Below are 10,103 nucleotides of genomic sequence, written 5' to 3'. Positions count from 1 at the left end.
GTTGTTGGGGTCTGGGTGAGATGCTCACAGAATTTCAAACGGTCTGCAAAACCCCATCCCGTTGCAAGATGGATTGTGTTAATGACCCCCTCTTCTATATGGCTGCCAGAGGCCAGCTCCCATAGCTTAGAGACGGAGCTCTATAATTCAAATTAGCTCACCGGCCTTTGCTCTCGACGCTGTGCCGCCCTATTTACGAAATCACTGTGTTAATGCTGAAATCACAATGGGACTTGGTGAAGATTTATTTTGTTTAGGACTCCAGCCAGTATTGATTTCCTGACAGTCTGAGCGATGTTTCCCTTCCTTTCCTGGCATTCCAGGCTTCTGGGGACAGGCTTGGATATAGCTAAGATGTGGTCCACCTCGTGGTTAGAAAATTGGGTCCCGAGGTCACCCAAGAACTTCTTATTCTTTAGCCCTTGTCTATTAATAACATTTATTTAAAACTCCTCTAAGACCCTCACTTCCTACCCTCTGGATGCGGGTTATTCTCTGTGTCTGCAGAACTTAGAAGTGTACCTCAGCCAGCGCTGAGGACAGATGGGCACTCATGTTCAGCTTTCTGGGCTGTGATGTCGCGCTGTTCAGGACCGGACCAACCAACGAGGTCTACACAAAAGACTTCCAGCCACAGAGCCACTTCGTAACTCAACGTCCAACTGTCACTGCTTGGCAGATGGTGTGCATTGTTTAAATCCCTTCCTTCTGGGTTTTAAGATGAATTTGTGCAATTAATTGAAAAGACCAGCCTCACCTTGTTAGGGACTGTAATGAGAGCAGAGTTTCTCAAAGCATGGCATGGGGACATCTGTTCTAGAACCAACTGGGGAGCGTCTATCCTGATTCCAGCTCTTCTGAATCCCAATTCCTGAGGGATCTTCAGTTTTAACAACCTGTCTGGGTAATTCCTTGCACATCAACTGTGAGAACCCTGGAAAGATGGTTTGTAACTTCTTTACCCCTTGATTTCTAAAGTGGCATCACTTAACCTTCCTAAATCTCTGCTGAGAACTTACGATACATTCTGCGCTGCGCTGAATGTCCAGTTCTGCTCAGCAGACATCGATGGAGTCTCTCCCAAGGGTCACACACTTCCCCGAGGTGCCAAGGTTGTTGTGCCGAGGCCTCGGGATTTCTGAGTCTGAAGAGACATGTAAAGGGCAAGGTAAAGTCACATTTAATAGGGTTAAGTGCAAGTACAGAGTTAGCACAGAGGCTAGGGGAACACCGGGAGAGAAGTTCTGCCCGACTGGGAGGATGGGGGGAAGCAGGCAGGGAAGGCCACCTGGAACGCCAATCTCTGACCTGCAGGGGATAGCGTCACCTGTCGCTTTCAGGGCACCTCCCACTGTCCTGAGCTCCTCATTTTGTTATCTCCTGAAAGAAATTAGACCAGGATCAGGATATTTCTCTCCTACACCCTCTCATCCACAGCTTCAATAAGATCCCTCCTCCTTTGATTATTTGTGTACATATTTTAACTTGTTCTTCTCTTGTTCCCTCTCCATTTTTTTTTTTCTTATCTGCTGCCCCCTCCCCAGCCTCATGGACACACACTGTTGCATTTAAGACCCGTGAAAACAAGGACCGTTGACTTCATTTTTGTATCCATCTGAGTGTCTTGAGAATAGCAGATACACCAGGGGCGCCTGGGTGGCTCAGTCGGTTCAGCGTCCGACTTTGGGCTCAGGTCACGATCTCGCGGTTCACGAGTTCGAGCCCCACGTCGGGCTCTGTGCTGACAGCTTGGAGCCTGGAGCCTGCTTCGGATTCTGTGTCTCCTTCTGTCTCTTCCCCTCCCCCATGCACGCTCTCTCTCAAAAATAAACAAACGTAAAAAAAGAGAAGAGTAGATACACCGTAAGTATTCATTAAATTGGATGGATTTGCTATACCATTTCTGAAAGTACTTCCTTTATAGCCAAAAGCTCCGTGTCTGTATATTAAAGATTTTGCAACCCTTTCCCTCGCACATAAACATACCCAGAAGCTAATAAGCCAAAGACATGGTTATTAATATCGAGAGTCAAGGATGACTCATGAGGCTCCTCCAACAATCAAGGATGAAAATCTAAGGGGTTGGAGGACAAGTACTTAATTCAGCTCGACACTCATGAGCGGAACAGCCGTCCCCTGCCTGTCTTGCAGCGTGCATAGTAGATTAGATTAGGGTCCTATCCTTTCACACTTCATAGTTCTCAAACAAACCTTTTCCGTCCCGTAATGTGATTTTCATTCAGCCACCTTCTTTGTTAAATTTAAAGCCTGCGAGTTTGGGGACTGTCTGTATCGTTCACCAGTGGCCCAAGCGTCCCTTCCAAATGAAGGCCATCACAGTTGTCCCATGTTGCCAGTCGTGCGTTAGCATCAGCAGGGCGCATTCTGCACATTTATGACTTCAGAGGAACAAGATGGGTAACCTCTGTTCTCTCTGCTCTTACCTGTTGGAATGTGTGCTTACGTAACTGGCGAATGAATGAATAGACTATGGGGAAAACCCACTTGTTACCCTGTAAGGATTTCTGTTCTAGAGGAAGTGGTGCAGGTGGGGAAAGAAAACAATATAAAATGGTGGTTAAGTAAGCACCGAGCTGGGATAAAAATGAGAGCTCCTCCAAGTTGAGGCTCTACTCTTCCTAATTATGATTACTCAAGCTAGTGTGTGTGCGTGTGCGTGTGCGTGCGCACAGTGATTTCAGCAGTTACCGCATTTCCTGTCTATCTGGATGAATCATGTATTTCTTTTCTCTTTTCTCTGCTCCAGGTTTGCCGAAATTTGCCAACCATGTAGGACGGTCTCTGACGAATGACTTCAATCTGAATATCCAGAAATTGTCTGATTTGCAGTCTGCTTGGAATCAACTGCTTTATTGGAAGGGAGTGAGCAACTACATTATTGAGAAAAAACCATTTTAATTCGGTTATGTGTCTTTTTTTTTTTTAATCTCATTTTTGCTTTCCTAAATTGTAATCTGCTCAGGAAGATAATATCAATTCGTCTTTACTTTGCCAATGCTAGCAGTTGAAAGGGAACTGGCTGGGAAATGTGATAGAGAACCAACCACGTGGGTAGATGGTCCCCTCTTATTCCCTGAGGCATTGTTTTCATACATGAATTTTCATCTAGAGAATTCCATGAGGCGCTTTTAACAATGCAAATTCCTGGGCCTGCCTACAAACCCCTATCCCTTGCTGAACTGTTTAATTAATACCAACTTGAAAGTAAATATGGGGCGCCTGGGTGGCTCAGTCATTTAGCATCCGACTTCAGCTCAGGTCATGATTTCACGGTTCATGAGTTCGAGCTCCGTGTCGGGCTCCGTGCTCACAACTCAGAGCCTGGAATCTGCTTTGGGTTCTGTGTCTCCCTGTCTCTCTCCCTCTGCCCCTCCCCTGCTTACTCTCTCTCTTTTTTTTCTCTTTCTCTCGAATAAATAAATAACAAAGTAAATAAATTGCAGTTTGCACATAAAATACAGTGAAGAAAAAGTTCATTCTCCCCAGGGAGTAGCTTCATGGGAGTTGGTGACAGTAGATGAGGGTTCGTGGAAAATGGGCAGGAGAGAGCCTCTCTTTGGGAAAACACCTTCTTCTTTTGAACCATTTCCTTGCCAAGGTTGCAACCTTCTTGGAGTTCATGATCGCCTTTCACTCATGTGCTGTTAAAAATAGAAGAGAAGAAGATCTTTAAGGGTCAAAAAAAAAAAAGACAATACACTTGAGTGCCTTGACACGCATAAACACGGTACAATTGTACAGCCAGCGAAAGAGTTGGACAAGACGCTCCCTGTCATTGCTCTCACATGGTGCCTGTTCTCGAAGTAAATGTGGCCTGCGATTCAGATTTGTTCTGCATGCTGTTCTCCAGCTAGGCAGTTCTTTTTTTCAAAAAATTTTTAATGTTTTATTATTTATTTTTGAGAGTGAGAGAGACAGGACACCAGTGGGGAAGGGACAGAGAGAGACAGAGGGAGACACAGAATCCGAAGCAGGCTCTAGGCTCTGAGCTGTCAGCACAGAGCCCGATGCGGGGCTCAAACTCACCAACCGTGAGCTCATGACCTGAGCCAAAGTCGGACTCTTAAGCGACTGAGCCACCCAGGCGCCCTGAGAGCCTGCTGTTTTGATGCTCTGTCAGGAAAGCACACCTTGAGAATTGCTTATGTTGCCTGTCTTCTGTGTTGTGCACGGTTTTATAGAGGGTCACTATGTTTACATGATAATACCTTTCAAAGTTAGATGCAGCAATAAAAATGATTGTTTACAAGTATGTCAGACTTTATTGTGTCGGGGACGTTTCCTCCCCAATTATTTAAGCTTCCTATCACTGCAGTGACACGTTGCCGCAGAGTTGATGACCTAAGACAAAATAAGTGTATTATCTTACAGTTCTGAAGGTCCGATGGCCCCAAAATGAGTCTTAGGAGTGTCCCATCAAGACGTCAGCGGGCTGCGTTCCTTCTGGACTCTCCAGAGAAGACCCCATTTCCTCGCTCTTCCAGATTCTGGAAGCTGCCTCCATTCCTTGACCCTCGGGCCCTACCTCCTTCTTCAAAACACATCCCTCTGCTTCTGCTGTCACGCCCCCTTTTCCGACTTTTGACCCCTTGCCTCTTTCCGATGAGGATTTTTGTGATGATGTTGGGCCCGCTCAGATAATCCAGGGTAGTCTCTCCATTTTAAGACCTGTAACTTAATCCCGTCTGCAAAGCCCCTTTGCACAGATTCTGAGTGTGGTTTCTACTGAATGCATATCGCTTCGGCAATGCAAAGTTGAAAAATCGTAAGAACCATTGTCGGTCAGCGACCATCTGTATATATATCCGTAGGTATCTAGACGCAGATCTGTGTAGATCTACATCTATCTATCCATCCATTCATCCATCGTACATCCTGTTCTGTTTCTCTGGATAACCCCAACAAATTCAGCAGGAATAATATCCGCCATTTTACAGTAAGCTTAGAGAGCTTTGATAACCTTCCCAAGCACAAGGAGGGCACGTAGGGGGCCTAGGAGTCACGCCGAGGTCTGTGTGACCCCTCGGCCCTTGCCCTGCCCGTTACTGACTGCTGCTGGAAGCATTACAGGTGAAAGGCCTGGCACCCCGAAGGTTAAATATTGCCCTAGTCACTCTCTCCAGAAATGCTAACTCGGAAAAAAGTGTCCCGGGAGGCAAGAGGTTAAATGTCCAGAGCCAACCTGTGACCTTTGCCCTCTTTCTCGTACCTCAAGATTCTCAAATCTCAGAGGGATGACTCGACCCAGACGCCACAGGAGAGAGAGGTCACGTGGCACCGTCGCGTCTGCTGGAGGCCCTCTGCTCGTGTCAGCTTCCATAGCTGTCGGCTCATGGGAAGACCAGCCATTTTGACGGAACCTGTACGACGTGCGAGACGTTGTACCCACCTTCTCTATAATCCCTACCGCGGTCCTGCCAAGGTTGACTTCGTATTGTAGCTGCCGTGACCAGACAACAGTTAACGACTAATGTGGACCGGGTGGCTCTCCGTTATCTTTTAACCAAGCCATTGGCCTCCAAGCTTGCCCACTTAATTGCCTTAGACTGGGGAGGGACATATCCCTTCCCTTCCGCACCACGAGTGAAGGTGAGAGTTACACAACCATGGGTGGTGGGGAGAGCTGGGACGTGTAGGGGAGCATGTGGATGCCCCGCGGGCTCTCGCAAACTCCACCACAACCACGTTTTAAAGGTGAGGAAGGCAGACCTCAGAATGCGAGCGTCGTGCCGTCCCACAACTCATGATCGCTGAAGCCCGGGTTCCGCTCAGGTCTTGGAGACTCCAGTGTCATTTCCCCTCAATGCTTCTCCGGGCAGGGTCGGTGGTTACTTCAAAGCAACTCAGATGCAAAACGATCTGCCTGTGCCGCAGGGGATGCCAACCACCCCCTCCTCCCCGAAAGGAATCCCACTACTGCTCATGCAACACGGCGGAGCAGACACCTGCTACCTTGGCATACTTTGCCTCGATGCCACACTTCCCTACCAGGCCCCGATGAAGGTCTGATCACATATTTAAAAAAAAAAAACGCAAAAAAACCCCTGTCCCACTGTGATGGCTGTACCCCTCCATCTGTCCCATGCTGGGTGAAATGGGCTACAGCTGCAAGCAGCACCTGCCAGGAAGCCAGACCCGGTGGGTACCTAGGGGGTGGGGAGCGATTTAGCAGGTGGATACTACAAGCTGGCAAAATTTTTCTTACCCTTTGGGAGCCTTAAAAGAAATGAAAACAAAGGAAATGAAATGCAGGAGTGGGAGGTGGGCGGGGGGTGGGGGTGGGGGAGGAGACCAAGGCTGGTGCCTCTGGACTTTTATTTTCAATGCAGAAGGTCATCTTGCATTTGCATTGTGGAGAGGGAAGGTGACCCATCCTCCACCCCAAAGCAGATTCAAATGGCACACTTCCCTGTGGGTGACACTCGGGTTGAATCTACAAGGGCTCTGCTGTGGGCAAGGGGAGAGAGCTGAATCTCAGTGCCAGCGGCCTCACCAGCTTCCTCTTCTCTTTCTCCTCCTTTTTGGTGAAAGGAAAAATCAAGAACCACATCCTAGAGCGGCCCACCTTCCCCGATGCTAGGTATATAGTAACAGCTTCTCCGAAAACAGGCCTAAGGCCATGCCTTGTGGTTCTCTCTCAAGGGGAGGGGACTATCACTGAACTGTCATGGAGAACACCAAGCAAGAGAAAGTGAGCTTAAACAGTGGCATGAGGAAGGATTCACTTTCATGAAATGAATAATCTGATTTTATTTATTTTGGAAGTGATTCACCATCATTTTTTTTTTAAACAAAAAATGAGAACATTCAAATAAATGAGAGAGGAAGTTACCCATAATCCCTCAACTCAGAGACGGCCACTGCCAACATCTTGGTGTTTATCCAAGAAACCCGTCTCGGTTGCAAGGTTGATGAGATACGAAAACAAGCCACCCGGTGAGAAGGACTTTGGGCATGGAAACAGCCGCCATCTGGGGTCAAACGTGCTGCCATTGTCCTGTTGGAAGCAGAGGGCTCCGGCAGATGTCAGGCCCAGCCCCCTGCTATGATTTAGTGAGAGGGCAGCCATCAGCTGTCACCCTGTAGGAAAGTCATCTCATAGCCACCCCCAGTGTGGAGTTCAAGATGGCCACACAACAAAAGTTAGTTTTAAAGGCCCTTTATCAAAAAGGAAGCGGGACACAAACTAAAATGTAGTGTATCCAGTTTATCCATGTGTTCTCCTTTCCTCCCTCCCTCCCCCTCCCCCTTCCTCCCTCCCCCTTCCTCCCTTCCCCTTCCTCTCTCCCTCTTCCCCCACTCCCTTTTTTCCTTCTTTCTCTTCCTCTTCCTTCCCCCCTCTCCTTCCTCCTTTCCTTCTTTCCTTCCTCCCTCTGTTCCTTTCCTTCTTTCCTCCCTCCCTCCTTCTTTCCTTCCTTCCTTCCTTCCTTCCTTCCTTCCTTCCTTCCTTCCTCCCTCCCTCCCTCTCCTTCCTTCCTTCTTTCCTTCCTTCCTTCTTCCCTCCCTCCCTCCCTCTCTCCCTCTCCTTCCTTCCTTTCTTCCTTCCTTCCTCCCTCCCTCTCCTTCCTTCCTTCCTTCCTTCCTTCCTTCCTCCCTCCCTCCCTCTCCTTCCTTCCTTCCTTCCTTCCTTCCTTCCTTCCTTCTTCCCTCCCTCCCTCTCCTTCCTTCCTTCTTTCCTTCCTTCCTCCCTCCCTTTCCTTCCTTCTCCCTCCTTCCCTCTCCTTCCTTCCTTCCTTGCTCCCTCCCTCCCTCCCTCTCATTCCTTCCTTCCTTCTTTCCTTCCTTCCTTCTTCCCTCCCTCCCTCCCTCTCCTTCCTTCCTTCCTTCCTTCCTTCCTTCCTTCCTTCCTTCCTCCTTCCCTCCCTTACTTCCTTCCTTCTTTCTTTCCTTCCTTCCTTCCTCCCTCCCTCCCTCCCTTCCTTCCTTCTTCCCTCCTTCCCTCTCCTTCCTTCCTTCCTTCCTTCCTTCCTTCCTTCCTTCTTTCCTTCCTTCCTTCTTCCCTCCCTCCCTCTCCTTCCTTCCTTCCTTCCTTCCTTCCTTCCTTCCTTCCTCCCTTTCCTTCCTTCTCCCTCCCTCCCTTTCCTTCCTTCCTTCCTTCCTTCCTTCCTTCCTTCCTTCCTTCTTTCCTTCCTTCCTTCCTCCCTCCCTCCCTTTCCTTCCTTCTCCCTCCCTTTCCTTCCTTCCTTCCTTCCTTCCTTCCTTCCTTCCTTCCTTCTTTCCTTCCTTCCTTCCTCCCTCCCTCCCTTTCCTTCCTTCTCCCTCCCTTTCCTTCCTTGCTTCCTTCCTTCCTTCCTTCCTTCCTTCCTTCTTTTTTTTTCCAACTCTTAGCCCCTGTGTTAGTTCTGAGCTCCATGCAGCTCAGGGCTCACTGTCCAATGAGTGACGTAGCCAGACACGTGGTGACACCAGTATGAAGAGCAATAAGACAGAAGTGACTCGAGGTGGCCCCAGAGGCCTGAAGAAGGTATGGAGTTCCTACCTCTGCCTGGATTACAGACAGACAGACAGACAGACAGAAAAGCTTCCCTGGTGTCCTCTGTACTCCATTGCACAGCATCCTGCCCGCTGGCGGAGAGCTGGTGACCATCTTTCCTCACGACTACAAGCTCCGGGAGGGCAGAGACCACTTTTATCCCCAGGGCCCGGGCAGTGCCAGTTGCAAACATTGTCCAGACAGATGCAGAGAAAGAATGTACGCGCCGCGCTGAATGGTGTTTGTGGTGACATCTGTTGTCTTGTTCTGCCTCTTATCCCTTCTTCCCCTCTTTCAGTGATGCCGCCCTCAGTCTGTGGCTTTGGGGAAGGCTGTGATCTCATACCCACGTCGCGGACCGTGGGGAGCACGGAGACACGGGGCACAGCTTGGCCGATCAGATTCTCTTGTCTCCCGGGGACAGGGACGAGCTGGCCTCAGCCAGGGCTGCACTCAACCTGCTGCCAGCCCCCCCACGGCCTGGTTGTCCAGCTCCTTCTGGAAGTCTCTGAAGAATCGGTGTCTTTCCAAAAGATCCTTCCTCCCAACTGCTGTCAGTCGGAATACATTTATCCTGCCTGCTAGAAAAACACATCTAATGCCCGCTTTCTCTCCTTTAAAGTTTTTAATTGAGGTGAAAGTCACGCGACATAAAATGAGCCGTTTGAAAGTTCAGAATTCAGCGGCATTGAGCGCAGTCGCAGTGTTGTGCGGCCCCCACCTCGATCAAGCTCCAGAAGAGTTTCAACGTCCCTCGAGGAGTCAGTCTCCATGACCCGTCCCCCAGGCCCTGGCAACTGCTAGTCTGCTTTCTGTCTATGGATTTACTCCTTCTGGATATTTCATATAAATCGAATCGTACAATACACGGCGTTTTGTGTCTGGTTTCTTTCACGTCGCGTGATGTTTTTAAGGTTTGTCTACACCATAGCAGGTATCGGTACTCCTGATTATTCAGTACAGCTGAATAATATTCCCTTGTAAGCGTGCATCACTTCTGTTCCTCCATTCATTCACCGATGGGCATTTGACCCGTTTCCGCCTTCTGACTATTGTGCAGCCTTCTGACGTACTCGTGAAGAAGGGGCATGAGTTTGGAAGGGGAGGAAAATGGGAAGGGACATTTGAAGACCAGGGAGGCACTTACTTGAAGGGAGAAATTTTCCTAGCTGGCCTGTGCCCATTCTAATCATCCAGGCGATAGTCCGGTCCTCCACACAACGGCTACATACGGTGATCTTTTTCAAAGGTACATCAGATCACTTCACTTTCCTGCTGAAGACACTCTATCCCACAGTACATTCCCCTCTGCTCACTATGCCATGGCCACGGCACCGCTCTCCTTTCTGTTCCTGTAATACACCAAGCCCACCTCCACCTCAGGGCCTTTGCACCTGCCAGACTCTGGCAGAAACGCTCTTCTCCCTGAACTTCTCAAGGCCAGCTCCCTCTCATCAGGCAAATACCACCTTTGCGGGGAAGCCTGCTCAACCACTCTAGGAATGTTCTCCCCATCCACTCCCACCGCCCCCGGAAACTGAACTGTCTCATTTCCTGCCCGTTCATTTGTATACGGAGTTTATTATTTGCTTGCTTTGGTCTTGGCCTT

General features: G+C 49.1%; 2 long non-coding RNA genes across 2 annotated transcripts; both read left to right on the top strand.

Moving 5' to 3' along the window:
* The first annotated feature begins 1,785 nt into the window (after positions 1 to 1,785).
* Positions 1,786 to 2,924, top strand: LOC124507820 (uncharacterized). The gene is made up of 2 exons (XR_006961143.1): positions 1,786 to 2,418; positions 2,768 to 2,924. It is a non-coding gene; the product is annotated as an uncharacterized LOC124507820 (long non-coding RNA).
* A 1,120-nt stretch (positions 2,925 to 4,044) lies between these two features.
* LOC124507818 (uncharacterized) lies at positions 4,045 to 9,350 on the top strand. Its single transcript, XR_006961141.1, has 3 exons — positions 4,045 to 5,610; positions 8,350 to 8,485; positions 8,793 to 9,350. It is a non-coding gene; the product is annotated as an uncharacterized LOC124507818 (long non-coding RNA).
* The last annotated feature ends 753 nt before the right edge of the window (positions 9,351 to 10,103 follow it).

Source organism: Lynx rufus, unplaced genomic scaffold (genome assembly GCF_022079265.1).
Source record: "Lynx rufus isolate CCGP_SWC_20201006 ecotype Redwood Valley unplaced genomic scaffold, mLynRuf1.p SCAF_12, whole genome shotgun sequence".
NCBI lineage: Eukaryota > Metazoa > Chordata > Mammalia > Carnivora > Felidae > Lynx > Lynx rufus.
This window is presented reverse-complemented; position numbering and strand designations above follow the sequence as displayed.